The 13,631-nt window shown below is 31.0% G+C and overlaps 1 pseudogene; it reads right to left on the minus strand.

The window, feature by feature from the left end:
- Window positions 1-493: 493 nt before the first annotated feature.
- On the minus strand, window positions 494-12,324 carry LOC105289712 (annotated as a pseudogene).
- Between the last annotated feature and the right edge of the window lie 1,307 nt (window positions 12,325-13,631).

A 13,631-nucleotide genomic window follows, 5' to 3' on the forward strand; every position in this document is an offset into this window, starting at 1 on the left:
TTTTTTCAATTATTAAGTACAATCAATTAACATTTTTTAAAGTGCTATTTTTTATTTTCTCTTAACATTTGTTTTTCTCTTTTTCTTTTTAATTCATTTGCATGTCATTTTATTCTTCTGCTTTGAAATGTGCCCATTTTGTTTTTATTCCTCTGATTGGTAGGTAGTACTAGCTTATTAAGACTTAAACTCAAATTTCCCTATTAATGTTGAAATTAACTGATATCTGTATCTTTCCTAGAACAAGAATGTTTTTCACCATTCTGATCTCTCATGTTCTTCCTTCTTCCCTTACATCATTCCAATATTGGTTTCACCTGGAATATTGTATGTTGATTTCTATGTTTATACTTTAATTTTTGGTCATTTTTAGATTCAGCTATTGGTAGATTTTTTTTTTTTTCCCAATGCAAGGGAAACTTTATTGAGGCCCCCAGGCCAAGGGGTTTGGGCAGGTGGCCGCCCTGCGGACTGAGAAGATGGTTGAGGAGACTTATTTGACCTTCTTGGAGTGTAGCGTGTTCGTGTGGCCACACTTCTTGAGACAGTTGACAACGCCAAGATGCAGGCGGGAGTTAACACTTGCGGCGGGTTATCTTGTCGCAGTTGTACTTCTAGGCGAGCAGGTAGAGGGAGGGCTCCATGATACAGCCGTGCAGAGGAAGCTCCAAGTGCAGGGTGGATATTTCTAGATATTATAGTCTGAGAGAGTGAGGCCATCCTCCACATGATTGCCCGCAAAAATCGGACGCTGCTGGGCAGGTGGGATGCCCTCCTTGTCTTGGATTTTAGCTTTGACATTTTCAAGGGTTGTCACTGGACTTGACTTCAAGTATGATGGTGACGGTCTTGCCGGTCAAGGTCTTCACGATGAGCTGCGTCTCTGCGTCTGCTGGGGAGGCTGCTGGACCACCTCCTTGAAGAGAAAGCAATAGATTTTTATTAAGATTTTATTTATCTAATTTTTCATATCTTACTTGGATTAGTTACTCTTCGTGCTGGGAATTTTCTCAAAGTTATTTCAAAGATTATCTTTTTGTGGTAATATTCCTGATTTTGTATGCCCAAGAACATCTGTAATTCACTCTGGCATGTAAATGATAGCTTAGATCAGAACTCAGCAAAATTTTTCTGTGAGGAATGAGCTAGAAAATGATTGAGGCCTTGCAGGCCACGTGGCTTCTCTCTCAAATGTCAGTTCTGCCATTACAGCAGGAGAGCATCCATAAACAAAATATAAATAAATGGGCACGGCTGTGTTCCAATAAAATTTTGTGTCCAAAACAGGCAGCCAGCTGATTTGCTCTGCAAGCCCTAGTTTGCTGACACTGGCTTAGATTTATATAAAATTCTGGGTTTACTTTGTCATTGTTAAATTGAGATATAATTACATTGTTTTTCTTCACTTGGTGATGCATTTGAAAAATATATATTCATCTATTATACTTCTATGAGTGGTATTTCTTTTCTCAAAAAACTTTAGTTTTCTTTTTTAAAAATCATTTTAAATTTTAAAATTTGCATCTACAGTTCTTTGCATGGCTTTTCCATTTTTTGTTTACTAATAGTCTGCCCTGTCCTATTCAGAACTTCATGAACTCTTCCAATCTGTCTGTTTTTAATAATTCTCAGAATTTATTATTCGTTATTTGTATGAATATTAATTTTTTCTACTTATATCATTCTTGCCTTCAAGATCCCTTAACAGTTGTTGATACTCCTAATCTGTTTTTCTCATTTTCTCTCTTGTCTTCATCATCTTCTTTATGCATCTTGAGTATTTGATCTAAAGTTCCAGGATTCTCATATTCTTTGTTGCTGTATGACTTTGCCATTTATTTCTAATATTGAATTCTTTAGTTTAACAATTAGGTTGTTATATTTCTAATATCTCTGTATCAGTTCTTTAAATCATTTTGAAGATATCTGAATTTTGGCCTTTTTTTTTTTTTTTTCATTGTTTCTGCTTTCTCTATGAAAGGTTTTTCCATCTGCTGATTTTAATTTTTTTTAATTTAGTGTTTCTTCTTTCCATATGGGTCACTTATTTTTTGTGATTTCTTCTCCCCATCCTCTTTAGGGCTCTCTGCTGACAAAGCTAATTAAATTTATCTTACCCCATTCTGTGCTTTTACAAGTAAGTTTTGAATTATTAAGTGCTATAGACTTCAGAGTAGGCGATTGTGTTCATATGCTACCCTCAGAACTGGCAATCTCAATTCATATGTTTCCCACCTTCCCTCCAACTCCTCCCCTCCCGACCCCCCCGCACTGGCTACCCTTGAGTCCTACATTCATATTAAAATCTGTTCACCTAGGCTTCTTCATATCTGTTGGTCTCTGGGCTTTTGTGTCATTATCACAGGAGTCAAAGAAGGAAAGCTAAGAAATATCAACATGCCTCACTGCTTTCGAAAAACAATCCTGGCTTACATGGGAAGTATTCACAAATAAAATTAATACATACAATAATTTATTAATTGTCAATATTGATTAGAATTGTGCTACAATTTATGAGACATGTGGTTTATAATTTTATTATAAAGATCTGGTACTTAAGTGAAAAAAAGTTGGGACACTTATGAGGAAAAGTAGAGGTGGTTGGGAGGAAAGCTTTATTTCAAGCCTATGGATGCTCTTGGGTGAAGGCTGTTCTTTTATCTGGCACATTCTTGTCTCCTACTTGAGGAATAAGTTTCCTCATGTATAACATCAGGAAGTGTTTTGGATTACAGAGTATCTGATGCTCCTCTTGATTATTAAGGAAGCTCTATTATTCTATGACACATAGATTTTACAAATAAATTTGAAAGAAATAATGTTTTCCGCAGAGCAGGAGGTTCCATCTTTTCAAAACTTCAAAATTAGCTGTTACATGAAATGCACAAATTAGGTTTATCAAGTGACAGGATCCACTCCCCTTAGCAGTCATTTTGGTCTTCAGGTTTTGGGGAGTGAAATGTGGGGATTTGGGATTTGAATTAACCCAGAGGTAAAGCTGCCTAACATATAATAGAGAAATTATTTGAATTTTCTTAAATATAAGCATCTTTTTAACAGTTTCACCATATTATAAATTCTTTAAATTATTTCAAGTAGATTAAACTTAATGAATTAAATTGATATAAAAGAATGGCATGACAAAATAAAGTTCTTTGCCTTGATACTATTTATTCCTGTTTCAGTTCCAAATAGTTCTCAAACTATATTTGATCTTTTTAAAAGTATATTTTAAATACTTCAAAGACTCTAAATTTCTTTTGAGGTTACTTTCTCCTCTCCCCTCCATTCCACTTTCTGAAGAAAAGTATCTTAAAAGGTTATAAAATTATTTAATATTGTCATTGTATTTGAACTCACTGAAAGCATATTTATGAAAGTATGTTACAATAATTTGAATCAATTTAAATTAAAAGAATAAAGTATTCACGCTGAAATTATTGTTTTTTCTTTTATCTCATAATGTAATAAATTTAATAATCCTTGAGTATTTATAATCTTGAAAAGACTGATAAAGTATAAAAGGATGGATCTGTATTAATTTTGACTTGAGAAGATGCACAATATTGTAAATTACTCAATTACATGTAAGATCTTCAGAACATTGAAAATTGTATTCACATTGGATTTTAAATGCTATTTTGAGGATACAGTAAAATATAGTAACATTAAACTTCTACTGGCACTTGATATTCGATCATCGTCTACTGGTTATCAAGAGTGAAATATCATTGCAATTTATCTTCTTTATAATTGCCTCATCAAATTTTGATACAATAATATTTTTTTCTTAGACTTGTAGTAGAAATTTAGTCATGCTGTCTTGCTTAAATACTTGATTGTTAACCAAAAAGCATTACTACATTTTTTTAATACTGATGGCTAAGTAATTTATGCAGATAATTAAAAAAGTGCTTCAATTTTTATTACATCCTTAAGCATATCTTCTTTTTAATCTAGATTAAGCTTAATGGAATCGTTTGCATGCCCTTTTCCCTGGTTTAGAGTTTGTTTGCAAACACTGATATTGTAAAACTTGTTGACTCACTTTCAGCATATTTCCTCATTTATTGATATATTGAAATACTTCTAGTGCTATAGCAAGCTCTTTTAAAGAATTCTTCACTAAAATCAAAGGTTTCCTACTCTCTTGTTTAAATAATACTAAATAAAATTAGGTGTAAAGGCTTGTTGAATATAAAATTGTTATCCCAGGCCCTAAAATAAAAATAAAGATGCAGCTATGAAAATTGTCTATATCGCTATCCTGTCATTTGGTAGACTAAACAATTTTTATAACATACATATCTTTCAATTTAGAATATGAAGAACCCCAAATTATATAAGGAAATATTAAATAGGATTTATTTATATTGAAGCAATACCATTTTTATTTATTTAGGGTTTTTTGCATCTTTCATGTGAATTTGGTAATTATTCTTAAATAATATTGTATTCTTTCTACGTTACATTTTAGGATGCTATTTTTTCCTTCTAGTATACATGTAAAAAAATAAAGATAATAAAGCAATTACTTTTTAAAGAAATGGGAAAAATATTATAGTCATCCAAATTAAAATTACCAATTTATTTCTCAACTTAAACTATAGTATGGACTGTAGCTCCCACAATTTATGTGAGACACAATAATGCAATGAAATTCTCTAAAAATGTCCTGAGTAGAAACCTCTTGGAAATGGCTTAAAATCTTACAGATGATCTACAATATTCTTCTAATTTATTTGGCAAGAATTTTTACATTCTGTTTAATATAGACTTCTGTTCCTTTCTTGCTACACCCCATGAACTTTGCCACCTCATGTACTTTCGCTTTCTCTGCTTGTTAGAAGAGCTAATCTGATACCCTAACAGTTTCTGGATATGCATTTCTTTGCTTCTTGAATTAATCTCCATGAGCAGTAGGCTTTATAAAGAAAGGGGTCACCGATACAGTTTTTTACTTCGTAGACCAGATAATTTTTACTTAATAGATTCTTTATTGAAAAAATGGAGACAATAGCTTCATTCAATTAAATTAATTCTTAAAAAATACATGAGAAAGTATGTGTGTCATGTAACTATAGCTATGAAGAATTCAGACATGTATCCTGCCCTCATGAAAGTTTTCATCAATTACCAAGATTAGCAGTCTTCTGAGTGTCAATCACCTGAAGTTTGCCTTGTTTATATTATATTTTTAAAAGTATCCATTTGTTAAAATATCACACAGTGAAAGAATCTTCACATATTATTTTTAAATTCATTTTGAAATCATCTAGATGTGAATTCACATATAAATAATATTAATTACTTTTAATTTATATTTAGTTCTACAAATGTATAGGCATTTTTGGAAAAGTAAAATGAATCCAATTGATTTACTGCTCTTAGATACTCTATAAAACTCTTAGAGATATAATAAAAAGACCAAAGTCAAATATAATGCAACTTAAATACAAATATTGATTTCATTACAAAGAAATTTGCTAGGTATCTGAAAGATAGAAATTTCTACACATGCTATTTTTACTAGATCTTTACATATATCCTAAGCATTTTATGGTTCTATAGATTTAAGTATTAAGTCAAATTAAGACTTCTAAAATTTATTTATTCTTTTATCCATATCTTTTTAGTAAATTTTTTTAGTTGTATAAATAAAACCACTTAATTTAGAAGTATTTTATATTGTGTTGGTTAAAGTAAAATTCGGTGATATCACAGACTTATTTATTATATCATTTAGGTTATTATGGAAATATTCACTTTATATTAGTACATAATATGCATTTTGAAAGGCAGTGATTTAGAATGAGCACATAAAAGGGAAGCAAGTTAATATCAAATAGTTTTTGAGGTTATACTTAATGACTGATTCTTTTAAAAATGTTTTACTTTGTAATGTCACACTACTATCTCGTACAATGTTTGATATATTCCAACTTTGCTTAATTGGTTGAGACAGAGAGATAAGGTGATGATTATAACCTTGAGACCACATCCTATGGCGTGATGAGGAAATTACTTGTATTACAAATCTATATATTAATGTTTTATTTTGTATTAATAAGTTCATCTTTGGTGAAATCTTCCAGGGTAGACAGCAGAGTACAGATTGAGTTTTTAATAATCTGGAGAGGAGGAGGGGTGGAGTTACTGGCTCTCTGTACACTATTATATAGAGAAATGATTTAGCACTGCACGAGAGATACTGCTTTTCTTGACTGGCCTAGCCTTTGTTTTCCAACTATCAGGAATATGTTCCTGATATTGATTTACAATAATCTCTTTGCCTGTAAACATCTGTAGATCAAGGTCCCTCAATTTGTTAGTAACAGGGACCATGCTATGATTCATTATTGCTGAATTCTAGCCAAGGAATCATTTCATTGTATCACTTTATTTTATTTTATTTTTTAAAGCACAAGTCAGCTAATATATATTCTTTTCAAAGGAAAAAAAGGTTTGAAGAATACATATATCCTCTATGTAACAAAAATATGTTACTAAAAGTTTGTTTTTATAACACCTGTGGTCAAACTCTCAGGATTTTAGAGTTCCATTTCTTACCCTTGCCCTTTATCAGTCTGAAACACTTTCGTGATATTTAACAAGTTTTTATATTGTCCCTGATTGAAGGGCTCCTAAGCAAGTATATTTATACTAGACCAAAAAATTGCATTTTTTTGTTCTTCTACCTAAATATTAAAAAAATTCTTTTGATTTTGAGATAGTCGAAGTTTTACTGGAATTCCAGTTGCTACAATATCTCCTTGCTTGTTTTCCTCAGTCTTTTATAGATATGAATAGGTACCATGGGGAGAGTGACAGCAGCTCACTTAGGTGAGGTATTATATTGTTATTCAATGGAACTACCACTTGTTCCTTGAAGATTGGACATTATTCTTTATAAGACTGACAGAGAGAAGGATATTCACGAGCATGTAGGAATGCACACCCATTTCCTGCCTGCATTATTTTTCCCTTTCTTGATCAGTAAAGAACCATGCTAAGCCACTATAAATTACAGAATAAAGGAAAACTATGACAAAATTTATAGATAAAGCTAATTCACTCCACTCTTTATTCTTCTCTGCATAACACTAGGCAACAGCTTGACATAAGAACAAAGGGATGGGAAAATTGCTGGTAAAAGCACATAGTATTTGATCTTTGTCATAGAAAAAGGAAATGTATTTAATGGTAGTTTAAATATAAAATATACGTGTGAAAAAAATTGGAAGTGATTTTTATCAGAGCTTGACATCTATTTATTATAGTACTATATGTTTCTGAGTGTAAAAAAATTCTTTTTTATTTGTTTTATATTTTGTCCTTTTTTATTTTATAATATCATTTAACATGAGTTCTACCCTGTAACAATTTTTTTAATTATTATTTTTCTTATAAAAATTTTTAAGTGCTCACTACATTATTATTAACTACAGGTACAAATGAAGTTATAAATATTAAAATGCAATATGTCATAATAAGATGATAACATAATACAGTACAATAATATGAATTGTGTGTGTGACTGGAAAGAGAGTGAGAGAGAAAGGAAACTTAAATAAAATGAAGCTCTAAAAATGGTTCCATGTTGATGTATTTCAGGCAATTATCACTTATATTCTTCTTTGTCAGCTTTTATAAAATGAAATTATATTAGATGTATGAGAAATAACATTATAATATATTGCTATCATAAAAATAGTTATTTGGAAGTTAAGGGAAATGTTTGTAATTATAAGAATTTTTAATTATGAACATTACTTTACGTGATATGATGGCATTAATCTGTGATTTTTCAGGATATGTAATATTCCAAATATTACATTCTTTGACCATCTTCAAACTATCATGTAGACAAATTCTTTGAAAAACTAAATAAGGTTTCAATAATTATAAAAAACATGCATCATACTATTTGATTATCAACAAAATATAATGGTTTCTGACAGACTTTTCCACATAGTATTAATTGGGTTGATCAGTGGATATTGAAATAATTTAATTAAATTGACACTGTCCAAAGAATTCTGACACTTTTAGCCTCTGTCTATATTCAACCATTTTGATTTGAGTCATATATTTCTATTTAATTTATGTCTTGAATATTGTTAATTGACCTCAGCCAATACAATGAAATGGCTGATGTGTCACTTATTCATTCTGCAATTTGAAAACAAATAATTCATCACAAAGTAAACATAAATATATTATGCTTCCCCTCATCACCCATTTCCCTGGAAGGTAGATAATATACAATAGGTTAATTTTCATCTATTAACATCTTATGATCTGTGGTATCAAGTAAAAAAGTATTCTTTAGATTATTGGACTCTGCTAGAGCCTTTTATACATTTATTTTCCTACAGTTAATCTTGTATAATCTAAGAGGTTTATAGGCTTCCTTTGCCTGCAAGGCTAGACCAAATGCCTCAGTGACCCTGCTGAACCTATTTTGGATGAAGGCAAGAAAAGAAAAACCTTATTTAAATGTAAGTACAAGGCAGATCATTAGTGTTCATTTTCAATTAGCTTTTCTTATTTTTGAGAAGCAGAAAGTAACTTAATACAAAGGGTTTGATCAAAGCATATCTAAGAGAAAGCATATTATTTTAACTGTGAAGGAATTAATCAAGTGCAACATAATCTTGAGATATGTTTTCTTGCCTCTTTATTTTTTCCTTTCAGCAAGATTACAATAGATGAGGCAGAAAACTATCTGGAAATGTCTGTGTTTTCAATAAAAAATTTGCAACAACTCTCTGGTCTCTGTAAGATATATTTGAGTATTCCATATTCCTTTGGAGAAAGATGGTTGATATTGAGATATTGTAGTTCTTGTGTACTTTCCTTTTATAAATCAGAGCTACATGATCAATTAACCTTCAACACACTGAAATTAACTCAGCAAGCACACCCTTCTTTAAATGTGAGCCACCTTCAGTAATGCTACATAAATGTCTTGATGAATTGAAAAAAAAAAAAAAAACAAAAAACTGTTCGCTTAAGGGATATTTCACCATACTTTCAAGGATAATCTAGTAAGTCTCTCCTTAAACTTCTGGAATTAATATTGAACAGCAAGTACTTATATGATAGTTAACTATATGGATCAAAAAGTATTTAGCATTTAAAAATTTTAAACTCCAAATTTTCACTCTGAAGTAGATGAAAAGTCCATTATTATAGCAGTAGTAAACTTATAGATATGTAATTTTATACGAGCAGAATATTCTCTTATAGGCTATCTCATATCATTCTATTCCAATGTGAAAGACTTCTAGTCAAAATGTATGCCTAAGATATCACTAAGGTGAAGATAGACCATTTTTTCACTAAATGTCCTTTTTATATTTGTATTTTAAGTTAAAATGCAGCTGATTTTTCAAAGGGTACTTTTTTTATAGAGTTAATGTGTGAAAAGAGCTTATGAACTCTATATATTTGCACCTTTTCTAATTTCTGTTTATCTTTCATTTCTTGTGTTATAAAATATTACTAAAATATATAGTGTAACATATAGATAATATTTGTTATCTAAATGTTTGTATCCACCTAAAATTCATATGTTGAAATCTAATCCTCAGTGCAATGGTATTTGGTAGTGGGGCTTTGGGAGGTAATTAGATCATGAATATGGAGCTTCATGAATGGGATAAGGTGATGAAGAAACCAGAACTCTCTCACTTTTTATCATATGAGGATAAAACAAGATGTGGTCAGTCTGCAACATGGAAGAGGGTCCTCACAAGAATCCTGGTCTTGGACTTCCAACCTCTAGAACTGTGAAAAATAACTGTTGTTTAAGCCACCAGTTTATGGTATTTTGCTATCATAGCCTGAGCTAAGACAATAATAAAATATTCAAGAAATAAAATAGTATATTGAGTACATGAGATGTTGTCATGTATCATAAATCATAAATATAAATAGATTTCTTTTATATATGTAGCTGTGATTTAATTCTGTGAAGTCTAATTTAACTATCTTAAAGATTCTCATATCTTAACTTTCTACATGGATTCTACAATAGGCTTAAATTTAAGCAGTGTATTGCTGCTCACCAAGTGCTCAAAATTGTCTGTTATTTGGCTTGACCAAACTTTGGTTAGGCTTCTCTCTTCCTCAAAGGCCCCTGTACTTTATCACTAAGTGTAATCAAGAAAACATTTTTTAATCAGTGATTCCAACTGTAAAAATAAATATAACCTGTTAAAACATCATGGTCACATTAGGCTCAACTTTACCTCTCACCTTCCACAAATAAAAGTTCATGCTGGCTTTGCTTATTCTTCTCTACTAAAAAAAGGGGATGGGGGAGAGGTTTTCTTCTGTTTTTGTCTTTATTTGGCACTACCATTTTACCTTCGTACCATACCTTAATATACTAGGTAGAAAGAATTTGCCATATCTAGTTAAGAATTAAAGACCAAAATATGTAATAAGCTGAGCATGTAGTATTTTAATAAAAATAAACATATCGAAATTTGATGGAGCATTTGGCAGAATAAATAAGAGCATTTTTTGCTTGTACTCAACACACAGTACACCCTGACTATGGCATTATGTATAATTTCATGGTCTGAAATTGAAGAGAAATTGACTTCAGATGATAGACACAGCTTCAATTAAAAGACTGGAAAGCCAAATTAAATAACTAAGGTGAAAGGAATTGCATTAACACCCTTTAGGGTCACAAAGTACTTTAAGGAATATGATATCAAGAGAGTGAACAAGTGCCCTACATTTACTCTAAGGAAAGATAAGAGGAAATAGTAGTGATCTGGGGTCAGACAGACTGAGCCTAGAAAGATATAAATGCTATTTAAATATCTAAATGAAGTACAGTGAAAACATGATAAATATCTTAGGATTACTGTAAGATACTGTCTTTTTGATATCACAATGTTGATCCTGCTTTCAGGTTACGAATAATACAATTCAGTACCTCTTTCACAGCAGTGATTTTAAAACTTTTGAAGTGTGATATTGCCTTTAAAGTGGAATTCTTTTCATACTTGCTTGCATCTTTAAGATGATAATGGAGAAGCTCTTATTAATAAGGAAACATGAAATTTTTATTAAGGAGGTTATTAGGTCACATTTTAGTTTTGAGAGTAGTTATATCTGAATGAAATATACTACCACTATTTTTATTCTTCAGATAGAGATAGTATTCATTTCCTTTGATTTATCACACTTCTATTGCTTATTCTCCTTGAATTACATTTCATTGTTTCCATTTTGAACAGTCACAGTGTCATCATCACGAATGAGTTTCTCGCATCAAATACTGTTTACCTGCTGTCTTCCATCTGCTTTTCCTGTTCTTTCACCTTGCTGAGACACCTAAGATCATAATAAATCAGGCAAAAACTCCCAGTATAAAGTATATATCACAGTTACATACAGGACTCTCAAAGAAATCAAGTTAATTTGCAAAATGGGGGAGGGGAGAGGCTTATGTTTTTTTCTTTTTTTCATATACATGGAGAATTTACTGCTAACATTTTCTTTTATTACTTACATGGCAGCATAACACATAAAAATCAAAAATCAAGTGTACATCATGCTGAATTTTTACAAAATTCATGCTCTATTCAAATAAAAAATGAAAAAAGATCATATATTTAACATAAAGTTGCAAGTCTAAAAGGCATGGTAAATGTCTTCTAAAATTTCAGACACTAAGTTTAACTACGCTTTTGTATTGAAAATTCTATGAGATATATTGTACCTCATTTCAAATTTCCCTAAAACTTAATCAAAAGTATGTATGTCTTCACAAGTGCTCTGTTTTTTAAGATATAATGCAAAAAAAATTTGTAAATGATACTTCATTTGATTTGGATGGACCATTTATCCTTGTAGATTTTATTGCTCTGGGAATGAAAGTGAAGAATTACACAGAATATATGCATACTTTCAAGGTATTTTATTAATGCAACCATGAAATACTCTATCATTTTTTGCTTTTAAATATAGAAAGAAATGAGTAGTGATAATGTAACATAATTTGCATAGGCAACTCAATCAAGTCATTCCTCCTTTCTAGATTATTCAGTCAGGCATTTTGAATCTTATAAAAATATATTGTATATATAAAAATAAATATATGTATATGTGTCTATGTATATGATTTATATGGATACACAATATATTGTAAATTACTGTGTTTGAAAAGGCATTTCTCTTCTAATACATGTGCAACTTTCGATCGGGTAAAAGTTTCATGTGCAAAAAGAAAGTTTATTCTCCCCATTTACTCACCATTTTCCCACATTTATCCAAGCAGCCTTCTGATGTCAGAGTCATAATTGGTCTCCTGGCCTCTACTTTTCTTCTAACAAAGCATTCAAATGTCAAATGTTGCTCCCTGGAACAATCTGTTGATAAAGCAAAGTGGAGTTTATTTCTTAGCACAGTAGACGAGGTCAATTCTTGACGGGATTTTAGTAGCACTTCAAAGGAGGATGAGCATAAGTGGAATATATTGGACTTTGGATGATATAAAGCAAGTCTTTCAATTTGAGGTCTTGTTTAGGGTTTGAAATATTCGTGCTATAATAATTAAATTAGATGGACATGACGGGTCAAGAGTCAAGGCCAAGGCTTAGAGGCAGGTCTTATAGTCATTTAGCCTAATTGAGACATTTATTTTTAGAAGTCGAATACTTTCTGAAAGTTCTGAAACAAATAATAAATGTTATGTACAATTTCATCTTCTTCAACAAATATTTTAAAAATTATATGGCAATGTTAATGTGAAGAATTGAATAGCAGATTGTGTTGGTTAAGACATTAAGTTGTATGGCTGTAGATAGATTTGATTCTCACCTTTGATTGTCATTCTTCATCTTAAGCTAAAGGGTAGATCATCAGCATCTGGAGAAGTGGTCAATCTACTTCATTTCTTATGAAGTATATGATCACATATTGAATATTTGAGGGTGTTTCTTTTTTTTTATTTTTTTTCAATTACAGTTGATACAGTTTCAGGTACATGACATAGTAATTAGACATTCATATAATTTATGAAGTGATGATCACCCTGATAAGTCTAGTACCCAGCTGACATCATATATTGTTATTACAGTATTATTGACTATAGTCCCTATGCTGTACTTTACATCCCTGTGACTACTTTTATAACTGACAATGTGTACTTCTTAATCCCTTCCCCTCCCTCACCTATCGTCCAACCCCCTCCCATCTGGCAACCATCAAAATGTTCTCTATATCTTTAAGTTTGTTTTGTTCATTTATTTTGTTTTATAAGTAAAATCATATATTTGCCTTTGTCTAATTTATTTCACTTAGCGTAATATCCTCTAGGCCCATCCATATTGTCACAAAAGGCAAGATTTTATTCTTTTTATGGCTGAGTAATATTCAGTTGAATATATGTAGCATCTCTTTTGTATTCATTGATCTATTGATTAATACTTAGGTTGCTTCCATATCTTGATTATTGTAAATAATGCTGCAATAAACCTAGGGTTTTATGTATTTTTTCAAATCAGTGTCTTGGATTTCTTTGGTAAATACCCAGAAGTGGAATTGCTGGGTTTTCCATAGTGGCTACACCCATATACAATCCCACCAGCAATTCATGAGGGTTC

This window comes from Pteropus vampyrus, unplaced genomic scaffold (assembly GCF_000151845.1).
Source record: "Pteropus vampyrus isolate Shadow unplaced genomic scaffold, Pvam_2.0 Scaffold27, whole genome shotgun sequence".
NCBI classification, from domain to species: Eukaryota; Metazoa; Chordata; class Mammalia; order Chiroptera; family Pteropodidae; genus Pteropus; species Pteropus vampyrus.